Raw genomic sequence first — 15,285 nt, forward strand, 5'->3', positions numbered from 1 at the left:
ATGCACAGGTATGTCACCAACATGAGAAGTTGGGAAAGCTCTGATTTCATCCTACTCTCTACTTCCTGCTACTTCACCAATTCCTGATCCATAAGAGAACCTCTTGCTGCTAATGCTGTGAGCCCTTCTGTCGTATGCTCAGCCTGCATGTATGTGTAAATAAAGCCAGTTATCAGCACCATCATCCCCAGTGACCTTCATTCAAAGGAAACCAAACACAAGGTCTCACTGCTCAGAAATAAGGGTGTGTGGGAGCCCAGTAGCAGAGCCCACATACAGCATCTGGAAGTTCATTGGTTTAATCTCTGGCAGCATCTCTGGGAAATACTAGGAAAGATCCCTGGAAAGTTCTTGCCAGTCAGTGCAGACAATAATGGGCTACATGGACAAACGATCTGACTTGGTATAAGGCAACTTTCTGTGATAAAATATATCACCCCAATATATTGCAAGTTTAAAGGTCTGCTTTAAAGTTTATTTCAATAGCCCAAGCATATGGAATATTCTTTGTGGAGTTATGGAATAATGGAATATAGTTACACACGATAAGGAATATGGCTATTTGGAATATCAGATATTTCAATAGCCCAAGAATGTTGACTATTTTTTACTGTCAATAATTCAAGAAGGTGGCTGCCCCTTTTTGCCCAACCCTCCGGGCTGGCAGAGTTTTTACAATTCACCAGGCAGAAGTAATAGAGGAGGCTATGGAAACCCTTCAGGGCAGGGTTGTTTGATTTAATAAGACCCTTTTGGCACAGGAGCCCTGATCTGCAGTGGAAAACAAGAGTTGGGGACCTGCAGTTTCCTTGTTCTGGGCTCCCAAACAAGCTCCCAGAGCTAGTCCTATGCGGACCCTTCCAAAATTGATGGATGCCTTTAGCTTTTGGCCGACGTTGCTGTACATTTAATTTTATGCTCCTATGCATTAGTCTTAATGACAGTCAGTGTAGTAGGTTAGGATTCTGGTGTGTGTGTGTAGATTTATTGCCATGAGCCCCCTTCGGTGCCCAAATTTTTATAAGAGGGAATACCGGTATTTAGGGAATCTTGAGGCTCCTGGGGGGATCCTCTTCCCTGATCCCCTTTCAACTTAGAGCAAAGAAATTCATTGAGATTAATTCAGCTCTTGCCCTACCTCTCCATCAGTGACTGATGGAACTTCCCACCCTCCAGAGCCTTGGAATCAAGAATTAATCTCGTTTAGTAACGTAAACAACCTAATAAAACTCTGAAAAAAAGGGAGAAAGATGAGCTAACACTTTGATTTAATGACCTTGTCATTAGGGATTCATTAGATATTCATAGCGATAGCACAATGGAGCTGGCACAGTTTCGTAGGCAAACATTCAGACTTGGAGGACTTTGGGGGTTCATTGGCATGCGGCATGCATGGCATCCTCCATGGCACCTTGGTGGGGCAGCAGAAAGACAAGCATGCTTTTCCTTGGCTTTGGAGCGCCAGCCTCTGCCAACCTGGGGCCCTCCAGATGTCGTTGGATGGCCACTCCCATCAGCCCCAGCCAGCACAATGCTGTGGGGGAGTTGTAGCCCAACATCTTGAGGGCACCCAGTTGGTGAAGGCTGGCCTATACTGTACTGATGATAGGGAAAGAGTTTATTCGCGGTGAAGACAGACAGCACTCCTCAGCCTGCTTTAAAACAGGGCTCTTCTTTGATTGATCTTTTCATGCATCTTTCAAATTAATATGTATTATTATTGTTTTCTTTTTTGAGTTTATGTAGATTTAAAAATAAAAATATAAAAAAATATTTATTTAAAGGTGTGCCCCCCACTTCTTCCTTCGTTCCTTCCTTTCTTATTTTTATATACAGTGATACCTCGGGTTACAGACACTTCAGGTTACAGATGCTTCGGGTTACAAACTCCACTAACCAGGAAGTGGTTGCTCCAGGTTAAGAACTTTGCCTCAGGATAAGAACGGAAATCGCACTCAAGCACTGCAGCGGCAACAGGAGGCCCCATTAGCAAAAGCACACCTCAGGTTAAGAACCATTTCAGGTTAAGAATTAAGTTCTTAATCCGAGGTGCCACTGTACTTTTCTTTTCTCCATTACTAACAGGTTCATAATATTCTAACAGATGGATTAATGATACTAATTTATACGACTTTTTAAATTTAGCAATATCTTTCTTTCTCTCCATTTATTTTTGACTTTTTGATTAGCAAGGCACTCTCATAACACAATGATGAGATAATGCTGTTATACTTGTGATGATATGGAAGTGTATTTCCGAGCTTTAAAATACAACAAAAGAAAACAAGGCTCTTCCAGTACATTTGATGGGCCTGGTGTACAAAAAACGGTAAAGTCAGATGGTACCATTGCTTGACCAGTTTGCCACTGCAGACTGCAGACAAGGCCACTTTGGATGCTGGTGGGAGACAGTTTAGAGAGTTTGGGAGTGGGTGGTAATTGGCGTTTGAGATGGAAAAAGTATTTGTATGATAGGGAATTCAGAAATACCCAGCTCAGGACTGTACATCTTTGGCAGAGTTGTATGATGTTACAGGGGATTCTGTGGGTAGTGCCAGAGCCCTACATAGCTTAGGGGGATGGTGGAATGTCAATATTCTCTTGACGCCAGTGCCACTGTAGCTTACCTAGATGGTGCTGATGTGAGCCAGAACACTGGTGAGCTCAGGGGTGCACTGGTGGAGTCAATCCTTGCTGCTGCTTTGCTGCAACCCATACCACACTGCCCATATCAAACTGCCTGCTTTGGATCCTGGGGCTGTGAAAACCTTTGTTTAATTTGAAGGTACAGTGGTACCTTGGGTTACAGACGCTTCAGGTTACAGACACTTTAGGTTACAGACTCCGCTAACCCAGAAATTGTACCTCGGGCTAGGAACTTTGTTTCAGGATGAGAACAGTAATTGCGCAGCAGTGGTGTGGCAGCAGCGGGAGGCCCCATTAGCTAAAGTGGTGCTTCAGGTTAAGAACAGAGCTCCAGAACGAATTAAGTACTTAACCTGAGTATCTCTGTCTTGCTTCCACAGTGATTGGCACAGGGCCACCTTGAGCTTGTAATGAGAGTGACTAGTGTTAATTCATGGCAAACCTTGTGATTATGTATATTCTCTTCCTTTAACCTTTGCATTCCCCAGGAGCTACTGCTGGGGGCAGACTGTGCACTAAACGAAACAACCCAAATCTTGTTTGCACCCAATTCTAGCACAGAGAACGCAACACACAAGAGAGAGGCGCTGTCATTTTAGTCAAAGCAAATATCCCTCTCTAATGGAAAACTTTTGGTGCTTGATTTCAGTCACTGTTGCTGCTTTCCTTAACTGCTGTTTCTAACTATACTTGTACATTTTGTACTGTGAATGAACGCAGAGTTCCTTAACAGGTTCTCAGTCTGGGAATAGATCTTTGAGAACTTCTGAAAGAAGGCCAACAGCTTTCAGTTACAACGCCCAGAACCAAGTAGCAGACAACTTCTTAAAAACAAAAGGATAGACAAGATGGAATATTCTAAGACAATATACAGCTTTAAAATACAGCCCCAGACCTCCTTGAACTTCGGGCATCTGCTCCAGGCTGGAGCATAGGCTGTAGAAGTCCTTTCGCTGTTTTCACATCAGACTAGAGAAGGATGTCATGAATCCCAAGGAGACATTGTGGAGGGGCAGGTTGAGTTCTGTTAGGACCACTGGGACCATAGACCGAGCACGCACACAGGTCCAGCTGGTCACAGCCTTCCCCATTATGGTGAGATTACTGCGTTTCTCTTGAAATTATAGTTTGCACCTATATCTATAAATTAGCACATATGCATTTTTAAAATGCAAATAAGTGTCCTCTTTTATACTTTCTCTTGAAGGTAGATTTTCTCACTCTTGGCCAAGCACACAGCCTGATTGCCCAGCTGATGGGGGAAAAACAGATGTGAGTTTCAAGATTAGCTATGGAAAAATGACGACCATCTTGACCACTTGATCCCAGTTGCCCTACTGCTATTATGCAGATTATGTGGGTCTTACATGTTCCAAATAAAACTGTACTGTGGTGGTATCATTAGTCTGTTGTCTTTCTGGTTTAAACAAGAAATAAAGTCATACCAGGCTGCATAAAAGGAATGTGGCTGATTATGCTGTGAACTGCCCCGAGATCTACAGATGAAAGGTGGTATACAAAATTAATAAACAACAACAACAACAGTTATTATTACTGGCCAGGTGCCTTATGAGCAAGCTGTCTGTCTAGCAACTCCTCCTCCTCTACATTCATGAAACAGGAATAATAATATGCTTTACATGTAGGGACTGTGTTTCTCCAACTCCATCCATCTTCTTCAAAGTCTGGTGGGTTGAGAACAGGACTAAGGGGAAAGCTGTCTCTAAGTTGTGAGTTCAAAGCAAAGAGGAAACCTGAAAGTTTTCTTAGGTTCAAGGAGTATCCTCTGACTCTCTGACCTGGTCATTTTAATAGATTTAGGGATTATCCAAAATTTCTCTTCTCCCACTGCTCTCCCTGCCCCCACCTTTAGAACTCACCCAGATTGCCATTTATTCTGATCTATCCATAAGCAGTGGATTTTCTTTGGGAAAGGAGTGGAACAAGGTGAAAACCACCTGCACCTGTGTCTAGACAGCATGGGTTAAGCTGAAAATACCATACATTTAAAGCATGTCCCCCACCCACCCTGGAAACCTGGGAACTGTAGTTCCCCACCACAGAACTATACTTCCCACCACCTTTAGCAAACTACAGTTCCCAGGATTCTGAGGTGGGAATGGGATGTGCTTTAAATGTATATGTTGTGTGAAGTGGCAATTCCCATCTTGGCCATTTTCTAGGTTATGGTGCATGGAGGACTGAAGTCTTCTGGTTGTTCCAGCATCTCCCATTTGAGCAATGAAACTTCAGGAAGGTATATGTGTCTGTGTAGCCTTTAGGGCAGGTTTTGCTTGCTTAGCACAGTTGCAAAGGGGTTCATAATCCAATGACCTGGATGGGTGAGGGAGTTCCCCCCTCTTTCCCCCCCAATCCTAATTTTTTTGAGAGATGCTAGAACACCTTCGCTGCACATGCTAATTTGCTTTGTATGGGGAATTTTTATTTTGGAGGGAGGAGCATTCAGTATATTACAATACAACGCGGTTGTTTTTTTTTTACACAGTTTAATATCACTTAAAACTAAGTGAGCAGAAGAGTTAAGAATAGATATAATAGGTCTGAGTTAAGAGACAGGAAGTCTGTTAAGCAAAACATTAGAATAATCAACAGAAGATAGAATGTGGGTCTGAATAAAGGCTTTGGTAGAATCAGAAGATAAGAGAGCATGAATTTTAGAAATACTACAAACAGGCAGACCTAAGCTACATCAGTAATGGGAACTGAGAAAGATCAAAGATAACACCCAAGCCCTTAACTTGCTGAGAAGACTGAAGAGTTATGCTGCTATTTGAGAGTCAAAGAGAAGGTGAAAGAGGGATTTTTTTTGGGAGGGAGGGGGAGGGAATATATAATCAATCCTGTCTTCTACATATTGAGTTTGAGATAACAATCTTGACATCCAAGCAGAACTAGCTGCAAGACAATTGGAAATATTAGTAAGCGGGGGAGAGAAAGAGAGAGCAGGAAAGATAGAACTGGATTTCATCAGTCCAACAGACGAAAAGCCAAAATCAGATGGGCAAGAGGAAGAGTACACAGAATGAAGGAAATGAGAGAAGGAAACTGAGGGCATCTACCTTTGGAAGGATGCTAGGACTGAAACAAAAAGGAGACAATGCCAAACCCTGGGAAGGAAACGAACACAAGAATGAGACCAGCCATATCAAAAGCTGAATGAAGATAAGTGAGGCTATGAACAAATGAGCTCCTCTCAGCATAAAGGATGGGCATGGGGAACATCAGGCCTGGGGCCAAATACAGCCATCCAGGACTCCTTGTCCTGACCATTGAACTCTGACTGGAATGCACCCTTGAACTGTGACGATGATGCTTGCTTGTCTGGCTGGAGGTGTGTGTGTGCATCTGTGTACAAACCCCTAGCTCAGTCAGTAAATCATAAATCTCTTAATCCCAGGGACATTGGTTAGAGACCCTCGGGGTTCCCTTCTAAGTCTACAGTTCTGTGATTTTATGACTTCTGTGTGGTTGGGATGTAGTCTACTGTAAAAGTCACATTGATTACTCCTCCCACTTTTGGCTCTGGCCCTACCCATCACGGGCATGTGCCCCCTGTCCCAAAGGTTGCTCATTAGGGAATGCAGCCCTTGGGCTGAAAAACCTTCCCCACCCTTGACACAGAAGTTCATTGGAGGTTTTGCACAGAGCAGGCTCAGTACCATGACGTAGAGGTAGAAAAACAGGTTTAGAAATTGCTAATAAGGGAATTAGATGGGAAATGAATGGCAGCACTGGGAAGGGTCTAGACTTTCAGGGCACTTTCAGAATGAATGAAAGAAGAGAAATAGTACAATAGTTGAAGCAAAAGTGTGGGAGGTCCAGAGAAAGGTTTTTTTTGTTTTTTAAAAGTGTGATGATGCCATGCCTTCTGAAGCAAGAAGGAACCAATAAGAGAAGAGAAGGAAATAATATGAATGTTGGCTGTTTGTTGTGCATTGATTCTGATTTGTTTGTGGAGAGGTTAGACAACATTCCATCAAGCAATTGTTATCCTATACCTTACAGTGCATATCTATATGGCATATTTCCTTGTTGGAAAAAGACCGCTTCTTTTTTGGAGGGCGGGGAGTGAGGTTGTTGCACATGAGTACTAATGCATTTTAATTGTGCAACCAGAATTTGCTGGCATGTGATTGAATCCCACCCCAAATAGCAATTAGTCCTCTAGTGGGATGGGAGGAGATGCAGAAGGCACCTGGTAATAATGAAGAATGCATGATTTATTGATAAAATATTGAGAGAAGAAAATTGCTTATCAAAAAATAAAGCTGAGGAGTAGGTTGAAAGCATGAATTTATAATGAAGTTATTCCACCTTTTTTTTTAGTTTATTAGAGAATGATGGGAGGTTGGGGAGCTGCAGTTTTTGGTGCCAGCCATGAAATCTCAAAACATGATGTTTCAGCCACAGGTTGCCTCTTTTATTGGAATATATCTGGAAGAACTTTGTCTCTTGAGGAGATTAGGAATGGATCCTTCTTCTTATCAATGAGTATTCCTTAACATAAGAGCATCTTAAGACTTCTGACATGTGTTTCATGTGGGCATAAGTAATGCACCAGTTAGTTTGTGCAGCGTGATGCAGTGCGCGTGCACACACACAAAAGTTGGAAGCCCTGTTGGACCCAGCATAGACCAGGAGATCCCAGAACAGTGTCATGTGTCAGCCAGTCAACTTGAGCTATGAAGGTGTTCATCTGCTGTTGTTTGTAAGGAATCCCTCAACAGCAGATGAAGCAGTCAGTTTCTAATAATTGTAAGTGCTCAGTAGCCTGGCTTGCTTAGTCTAATTGGGCTCTGTATAGGTTTATTGTGCATGTTTATGTCTAATACTTGCTGTGCAACCTATACAACCCACAGTCTTCACCCTTCACACACTTATTGTCCCCAAATTCACAAAGAGAAGCTCCCCCTGGCACCCTTTCCCTCCAAGCATGTATACAAATATAACCGCAAACACAGATGACTTTGAAAAATGACTAGATCAATTCATGGAGGACAGTTCTATTCAGGGGCAATTGGCCATCATGATTAAGGACTGAACATTCATGCACTTCCAATTAGCCAATGATTTGGGCATAAACACACCACCCTCACTCTGATGCCTTTGAGCTTCTGAGTGGCATCAGTCTGGTCACTGTTGGGGAAACATTGTTGATGTGCCTACTTTATCTATGTGTCATCCCTGTTGTGTATGCCACTTTGTGAGGCAATGGTCCTAAATGACAGCCCATATGTCTAGCAGATAAACAAATAATGGCTTATCTACACTTACCTTTCCTCTACTCTTTCCAGGCATGGTCTGTGATTTAATGCTCTGTGTCCGAGTGCCCTTTCTTTTCTCTGGCAGTCCATGGAAAACATTTGCTCCACTGAGCATTGAAGAGCGGGTTTTTGTGAGGAAATATCTCAGGCAAAAACAAAACAAATACCAATGCCTGGACATGAAGCTTTTAAGCAGAGACCTGGGCCTGGAAAGAACAGGGCAAAATATAAGTGTGGATAAGTCCCCTGTGGTGACAGCAGGAACAGAGGGAACAAAGGGAGCTACCACCTTCTAGAGGTGGTTGCCATGTTGGCTGTTGTAGCAAAAAATCAGGAGTCTTCTGATGCCTTTTTTCCCATCTACTCCCTCTCCTTTCTACATCCATGTCTCCCTCTCACCTTCTCTCTCTGCCAGCTCAGGCCAACACTTCATGCATCTGAGAAAGTGGGCTCTAGTCCATCCATGCAATCTCCTTTCTCAATAAATCTGTTAGCTTTTAAGATGCCATAACAAGTCTCCCTGTTGCTTCCCCATGAGTCAGTCCACATCTAGGTTGAAAGCAATATTAGTAGGTGGTTGAATAGTCTGGCTGCTTGACTAAGTCAAGTGTTTTGTCTGTGCATTATGCGTTAATAAGGGAGTTGAATAGGAGAGGTTTGCTGTGAGCCTTTTCCACTCTCACCAACCAGTCATCTTATGGCAATGGACACAAGAACACAAGAAGAACCTGCTTTCTTGTCCAGCATCCTCTTCTCATGGTGGCCAACCAGATGCAGGTGGGAAACCCTCAAACAGTTCCTTCCTGTCCAGAATCCAGATTCTAACAGAGGATTGCTAGTCCCACAGGCTCACAACTGGAGCATGAAACGATGCTTTCTACAAATCTGTGGTGTGACCACACTTGAAATGCCATGTGCACTTCTGGTCACAGCACATCAAAAATGATATTGTGGAGCTGGAAAATGTTCAGAAAAGAGCAACCAAAGTGATCAAGGTTGGAGCAACTCTATGGGGAAAGGTTACATTATTATTATTATTATTATTATTATTATTATTATTATTATTATTATACTGCCCTATACCTGGGGGTCTCAGGGAGTTCACATAATAAAATCAAGATATAAAACCACAAAATACCTAATAAAAATAAAAACAACAACCCAATAGCCCCCCCAACACATTTTAAAAGGACATAGGATGTAAACTGGATCGACCAAAGGCCTGGTTAAAAAGGAACGTTTTTGCCTGGCGCCTAAAGGTGTATAATGAAGGCGCCAGGTGAACATCCCTGGGAAGAGCATTCCACAGATGGGGAGCCACTGCAGAGAAGGCCCGTTCTCGTGTTGCCACCCTCCGAACATTTAGGGCTTTTTAGTTTAGAGAAAAGGCAAGTAAGAGATGCTATAATGGAAGCTTATGAAATTATGCATGTCATGAAGAGAGTGGATGGAGAAAAGTTTTTTCTCCTCTCATAACACTGGAACTGATGGACATCCAATGAAGGTGAGTGTTGGAAGATTCAGGACATATGACAGAAAGTACTTTGCCATGCAGCACATAGTTAAATGATAGAATTCACTCCCACTTTAGGTAGTGATGGCTAGCAATTTGGATGGCTAGCAATTCATGGATGTCAGGCTTGGGGGATTCTTTCCTCCCTCAGCAGCATCAAGGATCAAAGAAGTTCATATTTATGGTTTTATTTAGTTCTCGTGGCGCAAGACAAGAATCCAGTCCTTAACTCCATCATGACGCTGCTCACTCTGCGCTCCTCCTCTTCTTTCCCCAGCAACAGCCTGTGGCCCTATGAGTGGCCTCAGGAGTCAAATGTCTTTGAGCCCTTTGCTCTTGAATTCTAAGTGAGCTTTGAGTATGCAGAGATGGTGGCGCTTCTATTCTTTCCACAGGTGTCTCTGCTGGCAGCTCTCCCACTTCCCCTCCTTCTCCTAACACCTCATAACTTGGAAGCTCTGGGTTCTGCTGCAATTCATATTTTTTTAAATAAATTTTTGTAAGTTTTTTTAAACATATTATTTCCAACAGTAATTAAACATACTTTTACATCGTATGCCATTTTTTTACTTCCATCAATCACATCTGAAAATTTTCCAATCTATTCACTTAATATACATTTACATTCGCTATTACATTTAAGTCTCATATCTAATATGTCTATTCTTTCTCTACTTTGCAATATTTCATATGCTTCTTCTTACAAAACATCTTGTAGTCCTACTAGCGTAATTTGTTGATTACAGTTGCTCTTCAAATAGTTCGTATGTTTCTTCCAATCTTCTGTGAATCTCTGGTCCCTCAGGTTTCGGATCCTTCCGGGTTCTGCTGCAATTCAAGCCTGTCTCCCTCTTCTTTTGAAACTACTGGAGAAGGGGGGCGGCGACCCTTCTCTGAGGGAAGCAAAGGAAGAGGAGGGGGCAATTCCCAGCCTTCCCCTTCAGTCCAGTTCCTGACATCAGATGATAAACAGAGGCATATCTAGGCTACCTTGTGCCCTTGGCACGGAGCTTCCAGAGCAGCCCGTTCGCCTTGCCGGGCAGGGCAGCAGACAGGCAACCTGGAGAGGATGTGGATATGTGGGCAGCTCCTAGACTCTCTGAGCCAGAGTAGAGAGGCATGATTTTTGCTTCTCCCCTAGGCTTGCACCCTTGGTGGACGCCAACCTAACCAGCCTCCAGGTACGCCCCTGATGATAATGGCTATCAATGGTTACTAGTCATGATGGCTATTTTCTGCCTCCACTGCCTCACAGCATCTCTCTGAATACAGTGGTACCTTGGGTTAAGAACTTAATTTGTTCTGGAGGTCCGTTCTTAACCTGAAACTGTTTTTAACCTGAGGGACCACTTTAGCTAATGGGCCTCCCACTGCCGCCGCACAATTTCTCTTCTCACCCTGAAGCAAACACGAGGTACTATTTCTGGGCTAGTGGAGTCTGTAACCTGAAGTGTCTGTAACCCGAGGTACCACTGTACAAGTTGCTGGGAATCGCAGGTGGGGAGAGTGCTGTGGCACTCAGGTCCTGCTTGTGTGCTTCATCCTGGGGCATCTGGTTGGCCACTGTGAGAACAGGATGCTGGACTCGATGGCTCCTTGGCCTGATCCAGCAGGCTCTTCTTATGCTTTTATATTCACGAAAACAGCTGCCTTGCCGCAGTTGTAGATCCTGCCCCCCTCACCCCAGTTTTCAGTGGCAAGTTCAGACTTCAAACTTATGCTCTCAATGCAAAGATCTGGCATCTTTTATTAAGTGAAATGCTGAGAAAATGAATTTTTCACTTACCGCAGGGTGCTGGCAAGGTGATGATCAATAAATAAAATCTAAAGAACTTTAATTACTCCAAATTGTAGCCCACTTTTAATTACTTCACCTGAACCTTGCAATTGATTTTTAAACTTTCACCTCTGATTTTTAGATGGAGAAAGAAAGCTGGTTGCCTCTGCCAAGGCTGCAGCTGAAACGAGCTGAGCAATTGTTCTTCCCCTTTTAATAAAAGTGACTTGCAGCTTAATCCTATACTTGTCTACTCAAAAGTCAATCTCACTTACTTTCTGTTGGGACTTCTGGTTAGGGCTGGATGAATCAGCCTATTTCTCACCTGTGTCAATTTCAGTTGTCTTTAATCATAACTCCATCCTATTTCTGCATTAATCTTTTTTTAAAAAAAGAAGTTTGTGTATTTAAAATGTGTATTTAAAGAAACATTTACATGCATACATATTTACATACATATCACAAAATTAGTATTCTATCTTAATACTCACATTTCTAAGCACACATTATCTCCAAATGTGCATTTTGGTATGTTTTTAGACTTGAGCAGAGTAGCACGAAATCTGGAAAAGTGTTAAATGCAAAGGATAATTACATTCCAATCCATGTGCTATTCCAGGAGGTGTAAATTAAGCAAATTAAGTCAGTTTGCATTAAAAAAATGGAACAAACGAGGTTCTGCTTCCAGGTCAGCTTATATGTTGAAACAGGGAGATAAAAGCTGTTCTGGAGCCCGTCTAAGCCAAGGTGCAGAATACCCAAGACTGGGCCCCGAGGCAGAACATTTCACAAGAGCCTCTCCCCAGCATTAAAAATGATAATAGCATTAAAAATTAAGAATTTGCTGCCCTTTCATGACACCCGGAATCAGTTACCTGAGGCGGTTATCACCGCACTCAGTCTAATGATAGCCTGTTTTAAGTCTATTGTTTAGACTTAAATTTTGAAGCTTTTGAATTATTATTGTTAATTTTTCTTATCATTTTCTTTAATCCGCATTTAATTTTTCCTTCCAATTAAGCAGTGTATCAATTTTACTAAATAAACAATGAACAGTCCAGCCCTATCTATTTGCTTCTAAAAACACACAGAGGGAAGAAAGACATGATTTGCCTGCACTTGTTGTCAGTGCAGAGAGGGATCTGGTTGGCTGAAAACAGCAAGGAAATGTAGCCACTGGGTGAGGTTTCCCTGCCCTCAGTTGATCATATGAACTCAGTCTAATCAACTGGGTTTGAGAGCCTGTGGGGAACCCACAAGTGAGCAAAAGAGCCCTTTCTCTTACTGTGGTTTCCAGTAGCTGTTATTTCGAAGCCTTGCTGTCTTCAACTGTGGAGGCAGAGTGTAGCCATCATGGCTAGTAGCCATTGATAGCTTTATCCTTGCCCATAAATCTGCCCAATCCTCTTTGAAAGCCATCCAAGTTGGTGCCCCCACTGTCTCCTGTGGGAGTGAGTTCCATAGTTTAACTATGTGAAGAAGGACTGTCTCGAGTCTTCCAACATCCAGCTTCATCATATGTCCATGAGTTTTATTGTTACAAGAGAGGGAAGAAAACTTTTCTCTCTTCACTTTCTCAATGGCATGCATCTTTCGAACATTACATTTCCTCCATATCCTGGTCCTAAATGCTTCAAGTCCTTCGAAATGCATGTGAGAAGAGACACTCCTGAATGCAGGTCTCTCTCTCTGTGGGTGGCCAGTGGGTACGGCCTCCCCCTTTAATGTAAATTTCTCCCCACCTTTCCTGTCCAGACCCTTTTCTGATCACCAAATTCCCAGCAGCTGCCTGTCTCCTGTGGAGGATGATGTGTGCTGGGGACATGGGCTGCTGGACAAGGAAAACTTGCCGTCCCTTTCCTTGCGCTTCTCTCTGTGCTGTACATCGTGCTTGTAATTAATCATTCACCAGCCCTGGGAAACTTGGCATTGTTTAGAGGGAGTAATTATATCTCGCTCTCTTCTGCGGTGTCTGTCTCTCTCCCCTCCCTGTTCCAAGATGGCCTCTCCAGCAAGTGGAAAAGAAAAACTTTGACAAGTTGATCAATGGGGCCTGCAGCAGAGTCTGCTGGGGGAAGTAAGCTCTGCTTAAGTGGAGAGAGAGGTAATTAGAGCAGAGAAAGGGGATCAAGAGGAACATCTGGGCCAATGGAACACCAGGCCTGGTTCTGGGAAGGCTGCCTGACACCAGAGAAGGAAGAAAGGGGCTCTTTAGCCTCTCCAGTTTGCTGCACTCCCCCACCCATCATGTGAGTTCAAAGCAATATCCATAATTCAGAGGGCTCCTAACTCACTCCTCTACTTTACCAGCACACCATCCTCACAAGTCCCACACGGTATCAGGTATTTCATAGATGGAGCATGGATAGTTCCCTTTGTAAGAGGGAAACTTGAAGAGGTCTTTAGCGACGGGTTGTTGCTTGGTCACACCAGCTGTTTGGGGGCTGGATGGCAGGGTAGCAAAAACAGAGAAATCTTCCCTGGCTCAGATTTTGTGTAGCTCAAGAAGGTCACTTGATGCAAACACTACTGCGTTCCAGCAGCTCATCTCGTGCCCGGGGCTCTGTAACCTTTGCAGACATCTCTCCTTGCATGGTACAGTCTCCATTAACTGTGTGACAGGATGTCCTGCTCCAGTTGAAAAGGATAGAGGGCCCAGCCTTCCACAATCAGAATACCCCTCCATGTCCATTCTCAAGTTCTGTTTGGGGATACAAGGGGTGGTATTCCACTAAGCTTCCCTCAGAGGACATGATTAAGTTAGGTCCATTACTTTCAGGGGGGTCTCCTCTGAGTGAAACTTAGTTGAACACCACCCAAGGTCTCATTTGAGCTTTGGCCCTTTCGGAGGAACCTAGATATCACTGGCCTGGATGGTTTGCCTCTGGAACACATTGCCCAGAACACATTGCCCAGAACAGCCACTTGCTTCTCCTAGCCAGATGATGCCTGCTCAAGGTGCTGGTTGTTTGGGGAGAGTTCTTCAGGATCTTCTGGGCTCCCAGCTTTGCTAGAGCCAAACAGGCTGAGAAAGGAGCCTGCTTCAGAATCCTAGATAAAGGTAAAGGTACCCCTGACCATTAGGTCCAGTCGTGGATGACTCTGGGGTTGTGGCGCTCATCTCATTCTATAGGCCGAGGGAGCCAGTGTTTGTCCACAGACAGCTTCTGGGTCATGTGGCCAGCATGACTAAGCCACTTCTGGTGAACCAGAGCAGTGCACGGAAACACCATTTACCTTCCAGCTGGAGCGGTACCTATTTATCTACTTGCACTTGACGTGCTTTCGAACTGCTAGGTGGGCAGGAGCTGGGACCGAACATTGGGAGCTCACCCTGTCGTGGGGATTCGAACCGCCGACTTTCTGATCGGCGAGCCCTAGGCTCTGTGGTTTAGACCACAGCACAAAAAACGAAGCCTTGACAGGGACTCTACTTCTGTTGGTTGTGATTTTTCTTTCACGGAAGGAGGTTGAACAGCAACACATCAGGCTGCATGAGAAAATTCCTGGGGTTGTACAGGCGGGAAACAAATGCATCCTCCATGTGGAACGCGACTGGATAATTAGAGGCAAGAAGTCAAAAGTACAGTGGAGCATTCCCCATTTTGCCTCTACATAAGCTAGGAAGAGATGCAGGAAACGTATTCTTCCTTCCACTCCAGTGATGCTCTACAGCCTCAGACATCACTGTAGAGTCCCATGAAAGGGAGGCTTGTCATGGGTACATCCCTATCAGCTTCCACAGCCTGGCTTTCTTGCTTCCCTCTCACCCTCCCCTCTCTACTCCTCAGTCTTTCAGGCATGGTCCTTTGATGCTGTCAGCTATGTGACAGCTCCCATTTTCAAGCCTTCTCTTCTGCCTATAAATATATGTATTCTCTGCTCCGGTACCTGGAAACTGAAAGTTTTGACTGGTTCATCTCTGCTTGAATTACAATATATCAAAGGCGAGCAAAACTCTTGCGGAATACTGAAATCCAGTTGGAGTTGCCGGAGGGGCCGGCTCTCCCTTCCCGTCTTCAGTATGGCTGCTGAAGGGGCCCATGAGCATGATGGGAGCAGAG

This window comes from Podarcis melisellensis, assembly GCF_964234715.1.
Source record: "Podarcis melisellensis genome assembly, chromosome: 8".
Taxonomy (NCBI): Eukaryota; Metazoa; Chordata; class Lepidosauria; order Squamata; family Lacertidae; genus Podarcis; species Podarcis melisellensis.